This window comes from Dermacentor variabilis, chromosome 6 (genome assembly GCF_050947875.1).
Source record: "Dermacentor variabilis isolate Ectoservices chromosome 6, ASM5094787v1, whole genome shotgun sequence".
Taxonomy (NCBI): Eukaryota; Metazoa; Arthropoda; class Arachnida; order Ixodida; family Ixodidae; genus Dermacentor; species Dermacentor variabilis.
The window spans coordinates 194,498,554-194,517,169 of NC_134573.1; the positions used below are offsets into that span (position 1 = coordinate 194,498,554).

Consider the following 18,616-nt stretch of genomic DNA (forward strand, 5'->3'; position numbering starts at 1 on the left):
GCGTATCTCGAACCTATGACCGTGTACGTCGCCGTATTTTCTGGCCGGGCCCTGCCCGTTCCGTACGACGTTACGTCACCGCTTGTGAACTTTGCCAACGACGCAAGAAGCCTTCCCAGCTCCCCTCTGGTTACCTGCAGCCGCTTGACATCCCTGCCAAGCCCTTTCATCGTGTCGGCTTAGACCTTCTCGGTCCATTTCCGGAATCTACATCAGGAAACAAATGGGTTGCAGTCGCGGTGGACTACGCGACCCGCTATGCCGTAACCCGCGCTCTTCCAGCCAGTTGCGCAACTGATGTTGCGGACTTCCTTCTGCATGATTCCTCCTGCATGATTTTGACTCATGGTGCTCCGCGTTAATTGCTAACAGACCGTGGCCGTACGTTCTTAGCCAAAGTCATTGACGACATGATGCGTGCCTGCTCGATACAGCATAAGTTTACTACCTCCTACCACCCTCAAACGCACGGCCTCACTGAGCGTTTGAACCGCACCCTTACAGACATGCTATACAAATACGTTTCAGACGACCACCGTTACTGGGACCTGGCACTACGGAGCTGATTCCAAGCCTTATTCTCTTTCTTTCGTGCTTCCTTACATTCATCGTTCCACCAGGGAACACGTCGTTTATTAGGCGATGCATTTGTTTGCGGGATACATATTGATGCTACGTCGAGAATAAATGCGGTTAAATATGACACTGCATCGTCAATACTAAGCGCACGAATATCATTCCAGGTTATATATGTCAGCTCTCCGTATCTCTGTCAGTTCGCTGAGTCAACTTTCCACTGGGGTACATGTGGAGAACATTCGTCCCGTTTCCTTAATTTTAAAACAATCGGGAAATGATCCCTCCCGTATGGGTCCTTATGTACTTTCCACTCCAAGTACGGCCCGACTGTACTTGAAACAATGGATAACTATATAGATGAAAATGTCTTGTGCGCAAGGCTGTAAAAAGTTGGCTCCTTATTTAGCAAGCATGCACCCGTACGGAAGAGGTAGTTTTCAATCAGACGCCCTCTGGCATCACAGCTAGAGTCGCCCCACAAGGTATGATGGGCATTTAAGTCTCCAACGACAATGTAGGGTTCCGGATGTTGCGCAATAAAGCTTTCAAATTCACTTTCTGAGAGTTGACAGTTGGTAGGAATGTATAAGGATGCAATTGTCAGCAGCTCACCAAAAAGCACTGCTCTGACTGCAACTGCCTGTAGGGGCATTTTAAGCTGTAACTGCCGGCAAGCAACCCTCTTATCTATTATTACTGCCACACCGCCCGACGAGGCAAGGGCCTCGTTGAGGTCTTTTCGGAAAATGGCAAATAGTCGGAGGAAGTTTCTTTGTGAAGGTTTAAAATGTGCTTCTTGGACACACAGCACTTTTGGGGTGTACCTATGTAAAAGTTCCTTAATGTCGTCTAGGTTGTGGAGTAAATCCCTCACATTCCACTGTAATATCTGTGTGTCCATATTATGTACGTTTTGTGCAGTCTGTCTAAGAGATATATATTAGATTAGCTCACGAGACCTTTCCAGGCCCCTTGATACGGAATTTTTCTTTCTTTCCGGTGCGCTCGAGAGAGCTGCGCCGTTGCTTGGGCGCCTGAGACGCCGGAGTTGTATTTGTTGTGTCCATCACCTCGTCTGAGGCGGTGGATACTGCCCGCGGAGCGGGGATTTTCACGGGAGTGGTGGGCCGATCTGCACAAGCAGTGGCCCCGGGTTCAACAGGCCCGAGGGTCTGCTGTTCCTCCTTTGCGGGGGCTGGAACAGCGCTGGCTGTTCCGGCCGGGGGGGCTGAGGGCGTCACCGCTGTCACACTCTGTGTGACTTGCGCGGCCGCCGAGTGATGTAGCGCTGCCCCCCGGCGGCGTATTTTCATCCGCTAGCAGCTACAACGGGGCGTGGCACTATAGGCCAAAGCAGGTCACGTGACTTCCGCTGCTTTGAAAGAAGTCAGCTAAAAGCTAAGTGTACTGTGGCTTATGTATTGTTAAACAAGATTTCGTAAATCATAAAAATACTGTACGCGACGCCCATTGCTGAAATTAACGCCTGTTGTCATGGCAATGGTGGAGACGCTGCGACCTTGCCGAGTGCAAATGGCGGCGCTCATGCGAACTGACTGAACAGCCGCGCACGCCCGTTGGCCACATTACCATGCGTCGGACTACACTGGACGAAATGTAAGTACAATTTTGCATTATACGTGTGCTATCTTAGCAAGCATGTTGGCAACGTGGGACTTATGCTTGGCTCTGCAACGATACACCCAGCTCCTCCTGAGCGCGGGGCTCTTCGCACCACGAAATAACTATACGCTTCCCGCGAAGTTTAACACTTTGGGGTGCGCCTCACACTGCGCAGCAGCCCGCCTGGTGCAAGCTGGTGCAAAGAAGCGTGTGCAAAATAATTTTCGCTGGATACTTCTATGGCATAAAGGAGCACCAAAACAGCGCATCTTTACATTCGACCTGCCCCTGTACTAGCGCCAGGAATAATTGTCCTTTGCTCTATTCATGACCACGCGAGCTGCATCGCTGCACGAAGCATTATTGCGGTACATATTTTTTTTTTCTTTCAAAGCTGCCATAAGGCAAATCGTGTATATATATATATATATATATATATATATATATATATATATATATATATATATATATATATATATATATATATATATAATTTTTCTTACAGACATTTAGTTCTTATATCTGGATTCGTGAGATGTTCAAACTTCGTTACGAGATTGACTGGAAAATGCAGTGAATACACATCAGCAGCAAGTATGTTTCAAACTTAAGTTGCCACATTATTTTTAGAAAGACCCCAACATTGTCTCTAATATTCACATTCTTGTAACTGTTTGACAATATGCACCATTTGCAACTTCCAGCAATTTTGCAGAAACAAGTCTACTTGCTATAGCAGTATTATGCAAAAGGTGTTGGTCAGTCCAATATTAATGAACCTGCATAACTGACAATTTGTCTAATTTGTTCAAAACCACATGTGTAAAGAGAGATGTGCCACAAAGGTGCCGACTTTCTGCTGCTTGATGCTGAATTGGTGAACAGCTTGAAAGCCAGGAAGGCAGACCATGCCTGACTGCATTATTTAGTAGAGTAGAAAACGCTATGCGCTATCTCCGCGGAGATTCATTCAGCGCAACTGAGTTCGTTATTTTAAGTCTCTAATGAAAAGCCCGATCAGCCAACTTTAGAATGTAAAACATACTACTACTACTGCTAAAGCCAAGAAACACTAAAATTGTTCGAAAAATACTAGTTCTTTCATTGGCGAAGACATACAGAAATTATTCTCGAAGAATTACCTGTAGGGACACTTTAAAAAAATGCACCAAAAATCAGCATCAGAAATTGGCATCAAAACATTATTTGCATCACTGAAAAACAGAAATGTTCGTATTGCTTATTCATGGAATATTCATATAATGATAGCCAAAATTTCACCTGCCATCTTAGTGGTGGCGCTGCCGCTGGTAGGTCAGAATCAATGATACACGTTTTTCAACGATACAACTGATCAGGAGCTTACAAGGCCATGAAATACCCCCGAGTGGCCAAATAGAAATATCTTGGGGTATGGATAAACAAAGAACAGATGTACACGGAAAAGCACGAACAGTCTCTCCTAGCAAAAGGGCGAAGAGATGCCGGGATAATGAAACATAGGGCATTGTGGGGGTACAACAGGTATGAGGTACTGAGAAGTATTTGGAAGGTAGTAATGATGCCGGGGCTTACTTTTGGGAATGCGTTCCCGTGTTTAAGGGCAGAGGTTCAGTCAAGAAAAGAAGTAAATCGGAGAGCTGTGGGAAGATTAGCACTAGGTGCCCACGGGAAAACCACAAACGAAGCAGTAAAAGGGGATATGGGCTGGGCATCGTTCGAAGCACGGGAAGCTCAGGGTAAAACCTATGCGAAAAACGTCTGAGGAAATTGGACGATAACAGGTGAGCAGCTAAGGTATTTAAATACCTATACAGAAAGAGCGTTGACTCACAATGGCGGAAAAGAACTAGGAAGCTAACCAGTAAGTATGCCAGACACGAGGATGAAGAAAGACAGAGCATTAAACGACAGGTTAAAAACGCGGAAGGTAAAAATTGGATAAATTCAATGGAAAAGAAGCATAGTGTGGAACTATATCGATACTGGAAGCAGCAGATCAGGAAGGAAGCATTTTATGATAACTCAAGAGACAGTGCCCTATTCTTTAAAGCTAGGTCAGGATGTCTTAGAACATGGAGCTATAAAAAGAAATTTAACGAAGAAGAAGACACATGTACTGTGTGTGGTAAATATGTAGAAACAATGGAACACCTCATACTAAAATGTGATGGTATCAAGCCCGATGTCGATGCGGCCACAGTCACGCTTCCTGAGGCCTAGGGTTCAGAGATAACGATAGTCATGTAAATAAATATGCGGTGGAAATTAGCAAAAGGCGATTGGAGGATTGGTGGCTCAAAAGCAGAGGTGACGTAAGGTTAAAAGGGTAGGAAGACGTATTTAAGGAAAATCAAGAATTTAATAAGGAAGACGTATTTAAAGAAAATCACGAATTTAATAACACACAACACAGGTAAACAAAAATAGAAGGCAAAATAAAAACCTGAGCATGGTGGCGACTGCCATCACACCGTTTCAAAGGGGATGCCCCTACCTTCCATCCACCCAGAATAGTGTAGTGGGTACAAATAGTAACTCTCTGAAAAAACATCTTGATGACTATATATTTGCATTCTGCTGAAATCAGTTCAGCCATAAATAGGAAGCAAATGAAAAGTTATGATTGTTGTATGGACGGCAATAATTTTACATGGTCTATGAATCGGACATCTTGCCATAAAATCGTAACAGTTGGCAGATACACAAAGCCTATCAGGCGGTAGTAGTAACAACCTGCTTAAAGGCTCTGTGCTGTCTTCAGTTCCCAAGAGAATATATGCTGTTTACATTCTATTTTGATTAGAATTGACTAATCACGGTGGTGAAAGTTATTTCCCTCCCCTCCATTTTGTGAAATGTGACAAATGTTCCATTACATGAGTGCCTTGTTCTCTCTGGTCTTAAGCTGGACTAATTCTGCAATCGTTACAGATGCTGCTCAAGAATTCACATTGACTTCGGAGGTCTTCTTCAGAATATTGGAGTAAAGCCAGCAATTTTAATGGAGTCAATCCGTCCATATGACCACTTGGTGCAAGCTTCATTTTTGTGTTACACATTCACTCATTACAATAACTGTAATAAAAGATTTGGAAAATACATTTCTCAAGTCCTCTATTGCCCAAGAAAAGAAGCATGTGATTGCAGGGAATTCAGAAAATAAACCCTATTTGCACCCTTCATAGCATGAAACACAGTTTGAAGCAGGTGTACGTAGCATGTGCAACATAAAAAAACGTGAAATGCGATTAAAACTTGCCACATAATGGCAACTACAGGAATATAGAATGCCACAGAAATCTAAAGGAAATTTATTTCAGCATAAATATGAAGTTCAAAGGCATAAAGTTTCCTTATTATATGCTGATGGAGTTCTCAAAATAATTTTTTTAGCATGCTATATATCATCCTTGCCACAGGTAACATTTCAACACTCAACTTTCACTTCAGAATTCGTTTTTATAGAGCTCGCCGCTCTGGCATACAAGTGACTCGTCAAGAAACCTTTGTACCGCAGACAAATTCCTCCCAAATTGGGTAAGATGAAGTGCTAGTGAAAAAAGGCCCTGAAAACAAAAAAGGAATGGCAGACATTTTTTGTTACCACAGCAATCAGTCTTTGCTGCCGAGCTTAATTCTACCCTCAGATACACAAAAACCTCGCGCAGTGCTATGCTTAGGGATGATCTCAGCATACTGTTCAATATTGTATTGCTTTCTGTCTGGGCAGGAACTACACAGGAAATGTAGCGTTTTGAAATGCACTCACGTAAACACTGTCTTGCAAATTAAAGTGAAATTCAGAGGAAAATAGTATCAGCAGCCCCCATGAATTCCTGTCCTATGCTGGTAAAAGGCACCAGGAGAAAGAGTGGACAGGGTACGGGTGGGACTTTTGAAGTCATCCTTTAAGGTTTGTGTGGCTCCTAGAGAAGTACGGTGAACTACCTAAAATATTCCACACACTTGAGGATTGGCCTACTGACCCAAGTCTAGTTACTAAACAGGACTCTAAATAGGCTGAACGTCTCGGCTGTATAGATTCTTCTAAATAACAGTGCTAATTTTTGCTTCCGAGTGTGTTTCTTTTATGGCATCATTCTTTTTACTGTCACTTTACGAAGTGCGCCATTAACTTAAATGCTATGGAATCCTTTCCAAGAGCAGTCAAGAATTTTACATGGGAACACATGCGGTGGAGAGAATACGGTTAATTTGCACCACTTGTATCAAAATTTTCATTCTGGCATTTCTTGTGCCAAAACCATGATTTTATTATGAGGCACATCATAGTGAGGGACTCCAGATTAATTTGGAATATCTAGGGTTTATTAATGTGCTCCCAATGCACGGTATATGGGCTTTAATTTCATCCTTATCGAAATGCAGCAAGCGCGGCCGGGATTCATTGAGATGCTGTTGCTGTGGTGGAATGTGCAAGCCATGGCTGAATACTTAAGAGTGTTTGGAATACGTTGTTGCAATACTGGAATTGATGACATCGCTAAAGGGCATCAAAGTATAGCGCTGTTTGAGGTTAGCGATCGCCTGCTCACTTATATGCTTGCATTTCTTCTTTATGAAGCAAGCATATAAGTGGGGTGCCAAAGTCTCGAGACACTTATAAGTTGCCACTTCAATTGTACCAGCAACTTTGGCTAACCATTTTAGAATGGATATTAGACATCAGTTAATCAAAACACTGCAGTGGCGCCTTTGCTAGCACGATAGTGGCGAGCACGCCAAAAAGCCATTTTCTTCGCAATGTCACTGAGCCCCCCTACGCCCTAAATATGACATGCACTGTAACTAAAGCAATGGCATGTCAGTAATCCATACTGAACTGATGTGGCAAACAGAGGATGAAGATGGACAAGGCTGATTTCCAAAAAAATTGAAACAAGGTGTGAATATATATACAAACCATTCCAGCTTGTGCATCTGTCCTGGTCAACCATCTCAGAACACATGGCAAATGATAACATATTCTCACCTTATTTCGATAAATTTTTTTTGGAGTTGGCACTTAATTTTGTGTCGTCCACAGTCCTATCTTTGTGTTGTTCCATTAAAAAAGAAGTCCCTGAATTATTTTACTCTATGGATTGCTTCAATTAGTACCAATTTTTCTGTCAATCACGACAAAGGTTTGTAGAGGCAGACCACAATGCACACATCAGTGTTTTTGTAGTTCGTAGAGATTTTAAATTATTACTTAGACATGAATCTCCTACTCAGCCAATGCAGCTCAACACATGCCAAGTCATTTCAGCGTAGCACAACATGGCAGTGAACATTTTCACTGCACAATAACTGTATCTGTCGTGATTTTAATTCCATTGCAACAAAGCATATGAAGTGTGTCCTTGAAGAAAAATAAATAGCACCATAAGTAAAATAAAGATCTTGCTCAAAAGCTATTTATTGCAATATAGATAAAAAAACAGGAAGAACATTCTGTCAGCGACACTTGCAGAAGGTCATTTGCTGGCAAAACTTGACGCAGCAGCACCACCATGACATGCGCCTGCAAAAAAAAAACAAAAAAAAAACAGCAATCCATATTCATCTGCATTGCTACCACACAAAGAAACCCACGGCTTTGCTATTGTGCCAACACATTCCACAACTCGGCCCATGCATGTTATGCATGACTGGTAAAAGAATAGGGATCCTAAGCATGCTAAGAAAGTATCAGCAATGGTGCAGCGAGCTATTTCAAGAACAGATTTAAAGTTTGAGTTATAGAAATAAGTACACCTTTGCAAAATGTGCTCTTTCTGCAACATAATGTAAAAGAACTGCCTGCGACAGATTTGGAGCAGTAGCGAAACATCACACCGCATTGTGCAACCTCTGATGCCCTACCACTTATTTTTATGCTTTTTATGCACTTGCCACTAAATTGATGGCACAAATGGCACATACGTTCACTATACTCCATTCCATACGTAGCAGTCAACACTGTGGAAGCTACGCAAGAAGTTCGGTCAAGAAAAGTTATCACTCCGTGTGTTCCATCTATCCTTCGCTCACACGAGCATGTACGCGAGGCTGCTCGACGGGTTGAAAATAAAAAAATTCGAGAAGAACAAAAAACAAAAATGATCTAAAACAACGATTAGCCACCATATACCACAGTACGTTTGTTTGTAAGGATTAAAATTTGTTTAATTCAATACTGAGCCTATATATAAAACAGTTGTGCACAATTGTGGTCAGAAAGCATCAAACTAGCTCGAAGTGCAAATGAAGCCACTGCAAGAAGTCTCTTTAGCCTCCACAACGTTGACTGCTATGTATGGAATGGAGTATATGCAGTTACGAAAGGTAACATCATTTGAATGTTCTAAAAGTTGAAGATGAAACATTCACAGAGCTGAAAAGAAGAGAAGTGTGAGCATGTTCCTGCTCCACTAGGAAGCCAATCCTGGCTATGAAGGGTAGATACTTGGGCATGTTGGCAGTTCATGTTTAAAAAAAAGAACTGCATGAGAGACAAGCACAAACAGGTTGGAAGTCAGCACTGAGTGTGTCCATGTTTCTTATGTTGTTCTTATTTCGAGCTAATCCATTGGCATTGGTGGCGGTGTAGGCCCACCGACACAACTGAAGTAGAAGTGTTCAAATCAAAATTTATTTGGTAAGAGTGGAGGAAACTGCTTTTAAAAATGAAAGGTTTCTACAGGAGCTACATTTCATTTTTCATTTTCTTCATCAATGGCTCAGCCACTGGCACACTACGCTGTTGCTGTTATCAGCTGCTGTTCCGCCTCCGGATAACAGCTACTACGTGGTTACGAGATATTCGATAATTTTGCAAATAATAGGTGTTATCTCTATGTTTTTTCCATTTTTGGTACCACCAGTCCTTTTCTTTTATTGCTGTAAGTATGGCGTTATTCATCCACAGGCACAAAGGTTCCTCGTATTTGTTTTGTTTATATGTGGTACACTGAGATATCATGTGGGCTAATGCAATTGTAAAGTTTGCGCATTCGATATGAGCGTCACTGCTAAATTCATCTTGAAATTCCTTTTCCTTAATTTTTTGCCGCAGTATTTTGTAATTTATCCTGCGATTTGCCAAGATGGTCTTTTTTGCAATGGTGTTATTTGCGCTGTGTAATAACACAAAATAGGGCAGTGGTCAGTGAGACTTATCGTATACGCCAGAATGTATGTTATCACTGTTACACAATACATGGTCTATAGTTGTAGATGCACTTGGTGACAATCTAGCAGGTTCTTAGATTGTATTCTTAAAGTTGTATGACTCCAGTAGGTGCGTGTATTCACAATTCGTGTCTTTGCTGACATCAATGTTAAAGTCGCAAACAATAGTGATGGTACCATAGCTCTTACTGCTTAGGGTGGAAAGGATAGATTCCAACGATTGATAAAAAACGGGCAGACTCGAGTTTGGTGGCCGGTATATTGCACCAACAACTGAACGTGAATCTAAAAGAACAAAGAGAGATTCAACCGTACTGTTACTAATCTCAGTATCGGTGATAATCCTAAAGGGTACCGTCTGCTTGATTAGTAGAGCCACTCCACCACCGCGCGATACAGCATTCCTGGGATTGCTTACAAGACTGTATCCCGGAATGGAGATGTGCTCACCTTCTTTTAACCAAGTTTCCGTTAAGCCAATTACATCAAAGGTAAAATTATGCTGTGCCAAAAAGGAACACAATGTATCTTTGTTTCTTCGAAAACTTCGAATGTTACAGTGAAGTATCGATATACCCTGGGTTTTGTGGAATTCCCGTTCAACATCACGGATTGAGAATGCCATGGATTGAGAATGCCATCACGGATTGAGAATGTGTGGCAAACAAGACTTAGCTCTAGAGGCTCTAGAGAACGCCATGATTGGTGTGGCAAACAAGACTTAGCTCTAGAGGCTCTAAACTACCTTTTTCAGGTCGTCTTCAGAAATGATGTGCAATACACGAGAATTCTCGGTTTTCCGCATTAGAATTTTGGCCTGCGATTCCCATACATACTTCCAATTTTTCTCTCTTCTCACTTGGCAGAGGTGTTCATTAATGAATATGGGCTCATTCTTTTGGAAGCCAAGGGCCAATGTAGACAATCTCTCTTTCTTGGCATTCTTTATCATTTTGTCTCGGACTGCAATGGAGGTAAACCTTACCAAAATATTCTGTTGAGCCTTGTTTTTGGTCGGAACTCGATGCAGTACATCGATATCTTCGGTACGAAGTTCCATCTTCAAGCAAGTCGCTATGTTTTGCATCATGTCTGGCAGCGATTCGTCTGCCGACAATGGAACATTTCTTATTTGCAAGTTGTTCCGACGACTGTATTGCTTGAGCTCGATTATTTCCTGTCACATTTCTCTCACTTCCCCCTGCAACTGGCACACATGGCCAATAATGCTAGCCTGCTGGTGTTTCACTTCTGATAGTTCGTGGTGCACGTTGTGCACGTCAGTCCTTAGTTGCTCAAATGTCCTATTCATGACATCCATGGATGTCTTGATGTCCTGCATGTCCCTCTGGGACTGTTTGTTGTCTGCTACTAAGCTTTTTATGTCAACTCTGATGCTTGTTGTGATACTTTCCAGCTTTGAGGTTATGTCAACCAAGACTTTAGCTAGTTCTTTAATGGTACCCGGCGGTTTGTCCGCAAGAACCTGTCCAAATGATTTCAGCGGATTTTCACCCATTACAATTTTCCTGCAACAGAGCAACAATGCAACAATGCAGAGCGATCCAGCAGCTATAATTTGAACTCGAGATGAACATTTGAACGCTTATGTACCTGCAAAGATGCAAGGTCCGGGTTTAGTACATGGCAGGTGCTACTTGCTGCCTGGATCGCTCTGAAGTGATGCTGGCTCCATCCAGACAGGGCTCTTATAGCAAAGCCAAGGTGCGTCATTTGCCAGAATAGCCGCTGCGCGCACCAGCTGCTGTGGTGACAGCGCGATCAGCCACTTCTTTTTTAGGAAGTGTAAAAACTGTAAATATCCCATCACTTGAAAACCAAGTTTATTTTTTGTGTTGTCGCCATATGTACAATACCTGATATTTTCATTCTGTTAGCAGAAATTTAATTTACGTGAGAAGTACCTCGTCCTGTTTCTGAAAATTTCACTCTAGAAACGACCTTGAAAGCAGAGCAGCTTTTTGCAAAGGAGAATAAATTTAAAAATAGCGGAACATGCAACCTTTAGGAGGGTAGTGATTAGTCAAAGGCCCTTGCTCCATAAGTTGGGCCCCGTTCAACATGACACTGCTCGGTGACACTCACTTCAAGTTGTCTTTTTTTTTTTTCAACTTTAGAGTTGTCAAGCACCCTTGTCTGCGCTTGTGAATTGCTCCCCTTAGTTGCTTGCTGGACGTGCTTCGTTGTATAACTCCAATATCCAGCTTCTGCTCATTGAGCACTCTCTTGATGCCGCATGCTGACAGTGAAAACAAGTGTTGGTTCGTTTAAAATGATGACAAAACTGCATTACTTGAATGATTACATGCTGGAAAAACAAGTGTCGGTTCGTTTAAGATGATAACAAAACTGTATTACTTGAATGATTACATGATTACATTTCCCTTATATAGTTTGTTATTCGGGTTGCTCGCTGGATGAGACCTATGCTGTCTGTGCTTCAGAGCTCTTCTGTTTCTCCCGCTCCACTCATCTACAGGTCTGACCCTTGCATCATTGAATGTGCTGCGATCAACTGAGCGTGCGAGATCCGCGGGTTGTCTTTCAAGGATGTTTGTTGGAGGCACATGACATAAACATAGGGAATGGTGTCAGTAGACAGCTGCCTTGTCATATTGTACACAAAGTGCCTGTGCTTATACTGGCACACCCTCGTTGAGCTCTAGCACAGATCATGCTCTAATGTTGCTGCAGTGTCTACTCTTCTCAGGAATGCAAGCTCCATCTTTGGGCACCTCATCCACATTAATGCATTCAGTGATTGATTTGCATTTTGCATCTGCATCCTCAAACATTGTGCATGGAGATCTAGCTAACTTTACTGTTTGCATAGATGCACTAGCCTTGTTGCAATGCCTCTACTCAACTTGGACCTCTGTAGTAAGAAGAAATGCCTGACCAACAATGGAATCGAACCTCTGCCTTTGAGCACAGCAGCCAAATGCTCTAATCACTAGGCTATGATTGGACGGAGACTCCTAATGTGCCGAAGCCCACTAGCCCTTTGAGATGTGTGGCGAGTGTGTCATGTGGTAGTTTCTCGGGAGCTTGTGCTTTGAGGCACTGTCTTTGGGATTGGCTCAAATTCGGTTGTACTTTCCTTGTACCAGCTATCGTTATATAGAAACTGTATGACATTGTACCACCTTCAAGATCAACCTTGGTTGACCATGCTGTAACATTTATTTGCTGCAGTACTAATGCCATCAATGTTTTAACATAGACTGCGTTTCACATGTCTCTTTATTTTCTTGACAGAGGCCCTTGCTTGAGGCGATCAAACATCTCCCAGCTTTGTTGAGCAGTCTTCTTTTTATTGTTTTGCTTGATGCACTAGGTTCAGCAGAGTCGCAAAAAGAAGAGGGTGCATCTGCCTATACTGAGCTTTTAAAGGTAGCTGTTTTTTTGTGAAATGGGGCACTTTTTTTAATGTCAATGGCTTATCACTGTTCTGAGCAACATGCACCTTGGTCTCACCGAGGGCCTAGTTGCACCAAAAGTTGTGCGCTGAAGAACATCAGAAGAGATTCCAGATTTCGTTGGGGCAGACTCATTGATTCCTTTGAGAATCCTTGCTGCCTGCTCATGATGAATAATGTGCTTCATGAAATCGAAGGACTACATTCGTTTGCAGAATTTGAACACGGCACAACATCAAGCAGTATGTGGCGAGACTTGTAACAATGGCTTTTAACCTTCTGATGTGCCCACACAGGCGATACATATAAGCCAAAGGGTACACTGGCAGTAAAGCCTGCTATTCAAGCAGGCTTCACAGCTGATCTTGCTCATTTAGCTGGCTGTCAGCAAATCTTTTCCGTAGAAGCTTAATTGTGTCTTTAACATCCTTTCATATTTCTTGGAACTCTAAAACAGCCAATGCAGCTGACTGAGTAACAAGTGACCTGAAGTAATTAAATTTGTCAGTGTTATTGTGAATGGCATGATCGACGTTAATTCAGAGTATCTTTATGCAGCAAATAAAGATTCTTGCCTCTGCAACCGAGGGTTTCTCGTTTTCTTTTTAAACTATCCACCGAAGCTGCAATAAGCATGATGCGGATAACGCAGAAAGGAGGTAACAGAAAGCGTCACCATAAAAGTTTTGTTTAAGGTTCATTCAAATAGTTCGTAATGTTGCATGCATGTGTCCCATTACCCGCGTTTTGTCCTCTTTGCACACTCGAAAAGCGCGAACAGAAAAGTGCAAAACTTGCCCAGCATTCTACTTGCACTTTCCCACGGTTAAGAGAGAGAGACTATCTAAATAAGCAGCTGCAAACATTGACTCTCTCTAGTTATTATTGTTATTATAAACACTGCATCTTCATTTCCTGGACCTCACGCGCTCGCAGCGACCACGACCGTGTCAGCGACCAACAATTCCAACTCGTGCTGAAGCGTACATACCTGGCGTCAACACAGCAAATGCTACGAACGCGACATAAGTACATACCAGCAAGCCCACTCATCACGCTTTCTAGTAGCACAGTCAAGCGCACCGATTGAGACAGCACAGCTAATGATGTAAAAGTTTACTCACATTTCGCTTTCTGCAGGCTGTGGCGCTCCACCGACGCTCGGTAGCTCGATCAGCAGTGCTCATCCTAGGGCGTCGCCATTTGCCAGGGCGAGGTTGCGGTGCCGTAAGTGTCGTAGCTTCCAACAGGCGTCAATTTCAGCAATTGGCGTCGCGTACAGTATTTTTGTGATTTACGAAATCTTGTTTAACAATACATACGCCACAGTACACTTAGCTTTTAGCTGACTTCTTTCAAAGCAGCGGAAGTCACGTGACCTGCTTTGGCCTATAGTGCCACGCCCCGTTGTAGCTGCTAGCGGATGAAAATACGCCCCCCGGCGCGCCACATCGCTGTAGGACGGACTAGATTGGTTCATCGAGAAGCGCTTTCGCGCCTATTGAAAGGAAAGGTTCAGTCTGATTTTGATTTCGATGATTTGTTTTTCTTTTTTCCAGGATGGGCAAGAACGATAGTACGCTGGGTGATCCCCGTCACAATTAGCACAACGGGTGGTGGAAGTGCAAGTGTCAGATGAGTGCTCGTTTGATGCACATTTTGCACAAGTAGTGCGCCCTCGGCAGTATGTGTGCGTGTGTGTGTGCGTGTGTGTGTGTGTGCAGGAAAGAGGTGGCAAAATTTTCGGAAGACGTGTGTACTTAACGTTTTCGGCCGGTGGACTAGCCTTCGTCAGAGTAAACACACACATACAGACACGCATACTGGGTGTTCCAACGAACACTTTCAAAAATCTTTGAAGGTTGCTTGTGGCAGATATCACAATTCTGGTTGATGAGCTGGTCTACTCGAAGCGGCGGACAATACTTCCACAAAAACTTGAGATGAAAAATCGACTAATTAATAAAAATTCGCTAATTAAGTTCCTAACTAATTACATTATGGTCCATATTGTTATTTACAAAATATAGCCGTGGAGTTCGCAAGGCGGATCCACTTGGAAAGAATCTTCAAGATGACACCAGTTTCGAGATATAAATTCTCGAACTTTGCGGAGAAATGCATTGGCGTTCCAGTTAATTTGTTAACAAAACGTCGTTTTATACACTGAAGCACAAAAGTTACTGGAACGCCAATGGATTTCTCCGCAAAGTTTGGGAATTTATATCTCAAAACTGGTGTCCTCCTGAGCAAAGTGGACCCGCCTTGCGAAGTCCACTGCTAGAATTTGTAAATTGCAGTATTGGCCATAAGAGAATTAGATAAAAAAATAATTAGTGAATTCTTGTTAATTAGTCGAATTTGAATTATTTTTTTTGCAAGTAGTGGTACGCCGCTTCGAGTAGACCAGCTGCTGATAACTAGAATTGAGCTGCCACAGGCAACCTACAAAAATTTTGAAACGCTGAAACACGCTGTACGTATATATATATATATATATATATATATATATATATATATATATATATATATATATATATATATATATATATATATATATATATATATGTATATTGTGATTCAGCCGTTATCCCGTCGTTTATTACGCGTCGGAGATGCGGCGAACCGACCACGCCCAAAGCACGGATGACACAAGAGCGAGCCCCACAAGTGATGATGAAGAAGAACGCCATATGAGCCCCACATGATGATGATCGTGTACAGATGGCAAAGTGTAGCTTATAAATGCTCACACTAATGTCCCCTCGCGCGAGAGCGGCCATCCTGGCCGCAATTCAAAGTGGCGGCGAACGCTTCGTGAAAGGCTTCATACGGGAAACGTGGACAACCTCAGCAGTGCGGCAGCGGCGGTCATTTGGGACAATAACTGGTGTCACGCGATAGTTAACCGGAGAGGTCTGCTCCAAGACTTTGTAGGGGCCGATGAACTGAGGCTGGAACTTGTCACACAAGCCAGGAGCACGAACTTTGTCCAGAGTAGTACTTCCTCGCCAGGGCGGAAGCACACGATACGGTGAGAGGCGTCGTAATGCTGCTTGCGGTCCTGTTGCCGTACTTCCGTGTTGATGCGGGCGAGCTGGCGACAACGCAGAATGCGAGACACATATTCTTCACAGGAGTATGGGCATCGATCAACAGTTGGCGCGAAGATAGAGACGTCAAGGTAGGAAGAGGGGGAACGACCACAGACGAGTTAAAACGGCGAGTAACCGGTCGTGCGTTGAACGGCGGTATTGTACGCCAAAGTCAAGAATGGCAAAATTGCGTCCCAGTTTCTGTGATCTGGCTCGATGTACATAGCTAGCATGTCGGACAGCGTGCGATGAAATCGCTCTGTTAGGCCGTTGGTTCGTGGATGGTAACTGGAGGTAGTCTTGTGGGTGGTTCCGGAGGCTCTGAGTACTTCTACTAGATGCGAGAGGAATGCTTTTCCACGGTCGCTCAGGAGGACGCTAGGAGCACCGTGACGCAGTATTAAGGCTTGAAGTACGAGGGCAGCAACTTCAGACGTTGAGGTAGAACTCACACAAGCTGTTTCGGCGTAGCGTGTCAAATGGTCAACGGCTGTCACAATCCATCGTTTACCGGTGAGAGTCACAGGAAGAGGACCATACAGGTCAATGCCAACGACTTCAAATGGTTCCGACGGACACGGAACCGGTTGCAGTTGTCCGCTTGGAGCTGATGTAGGGAGCTTTAGACGCTGACATAGGGTGCAGGAAGCCACATACCTCGCTACACTGGCTGACAAGCCAGGCAAGTAGAAGCGACCTTTGATGCGGTCATAGGTTTTCTGGAAAACAAGGTGACCAGCAGTCATGTCGTCTTGAGAAGCCTGCAGGACATGAGCACATAGAGAGCGTGACAGGACAGGAACCCAGCGTTGACCGTCAGGGTGATAGACATGACGGTAGAGGACGTGGTTGCCAATCTTAAATTGCGTCAGCTGTCGACGAAGGCGGGCGTTAGGCGTGCGCGAAGCTCCTTGAAGGTGGTCTATGATGCGCCGACAGCAAGAGTCTGCAAGTTGCTGAGATTGGAAGAATATGTTGTCGTGTGTATAGGCATCTAATAATCGCCTCTACAGTGGCCAACGAAAAGCATGTGAAGAGGGGTCGTGCGAAAGCTTGTTACGGATGGTAGTTGCTTGTCACGGAGGTCCATTGCATGGTGTCATAGGAAGCGGACAGCGAGAAAGCGCGTCTGCATCCTGGTGTTTTTTCCGCACTTGTATGTGACAGTAAAGTAGTATTCTTGTAGACGAAGGATCCACAGACCAAGTCGTCCATACAAGTTCTTCAGCGTCCAAAGCCAGCATAATGCATGGGGGTCTGTAACTATGGTGAAATGGCGGCTGTGAAGATAAGGTCGAAACTTCTGCACAGACCAAACGATAGCTAGGCATTCTCCGTGATGGTGTAATTCTTTTCGGCGTTTGAGGACGTGACTTGGGTACGCGACGACCCTCTCACCTAAAGTGTCGTCTCGCTGTAGGAGAATGCCACCAATGCCGTGACCACTAGCATGCGTATGCAGGAGGGTAGGAGCAGCTTCATCAAAATGACGAAGTACTGGTTCAGATGTGAGAGCGCGCTTCAGATGGGCGAACGCTGATCCACATTCGGGAGACCACACAAAGGGGACATTAGATCCCAGTAATTTGTGCAGAGGTGACGCTATTGAGGCGAAGTCTCGAATGAATCGGCGAAAATAGGAAGCGAGGCCTAAGAAACTGCGCAAATCTTTGGTCTTTTCGGGACGAGGGAAGTGCCGAACTGCCGCAACCTTGTCAGGATGTGGACGAATGCCGTCTTTTCTCACCAATGTGACCTAATACCTTGATCGTCTTGCTCGCAAAATGGCATTTCTTGGTGTTTAGCTGAAGTCCAGCGTTGTCAAGGCACGTGAGAACTTCATCCAGACGTTTCAGGTGCTGAGCGAAGGTTGACGAGAAAACAACAATATCGTCAAGATAGTCTTCCACTTCAGGCCACGAAGAACGATGGCAGTCATGCGCTCGAACGTTGTGGGCGCATTTCAGAAGCCGAAAGGCATGACATTAAACTCGTAGAGCCCATCTGGTGTCAAAAACGCTGTTTTCTCCTTATCGTCCTCATGCATAGGTATCTGCCAGTAGCCTGAACGCAGATCGAGACGGGAGAAGTACTCGGCACCCTGCAGGGAATCCAAGGCATCGTCTATTCGCGGCATAGGGTATGCGTCCTTGCATGTGATCTTGTTAAGTGCTCGGTAGTCGATACAAAATCGAACAGAGCCGTCTTTTTTTACGAACGAGAACAACGGGGGATGACCAAGGGCTAGCAGAGGGGCGTATTATGTTCCGTTGGAGCATGTCGGTGACGTTCTCGTCAATGATTTTCCTCTCGGCTAGCGATACGCGATACGGTCTACGGCGCACGATGGATGTGCCATCTTTCTCTATCCGATGCGTTGTAATCGAAGTTTTTCCCAACGAAGATGGATGCGCGTCAAATGAAGCTTCATGGCTTTGGAGCAAAGCAAGCAACTGTTGTGACTGCGAAGGTGTCAGGTCGGAACTGATGGTAGCTGTAAGAGCTGAAGGAGATGCGTCCTGTCCAGTACAAGGAATTTGGAGGAAGCTGCTTTAAAGGGAACCACAGAGATAGACTCCAATTCAGTGGCGCAAGCCAATGTAGTGCCTTTAGGGATGAGAATCTTTTCGGATGTCGGGTTTGTAGCGCAAAAAAGTGCAGAGGCATGATCAAACCGAACCAGCCCTAATGGAAAGGCTA

The 18,616-nt window shown here is 44.0% G+C and overlaps 2 long non-coding RNA genes across 3 annotated transcripts; one reads left to right on the forward strand and one right to left on the reverse strand.

Moving 5' to 3' along the window:
- Positions 1-1,882: 1,882 nt before the first annotated feature.
- LOC142586035 (uncharacterized) lies at positions 1,883-5,306 on the forward strand. Of its 2 annotated transcripts, XR_012829182.1 has the most exons (3): positions 1,883-2,196; positions 2,708-2,796; positions 5,137-5,306. It is a non-coding gene; the product is annotated as an uncharacterized LOC142586035 (long non-coding RNA). The 2 variants fall into 2 exon arrangements; XR_012829181.1 differs by lacking the exon at positions 2,708-2,796.
- Positions 5,307-7,609: 2,303 nt separating this feature from the next.
- On the reverse strand, positions 7,610-14,245 carry LOC142586036 (uncharacterized). Its single transcript, XR_012829183.1, has 2 exons — positions 13,946-14,245; positions 7,610-7,732 (listed from the first exon to the last, which is right to left on the reverse strand). It is a non-coding gene; the product is annotated as an uncharacterized LOC142586036 (long non-coding RNA).
- Between the last annotated feature and the right edge of the window lie 4,371 nt (positions 14,246-18,616).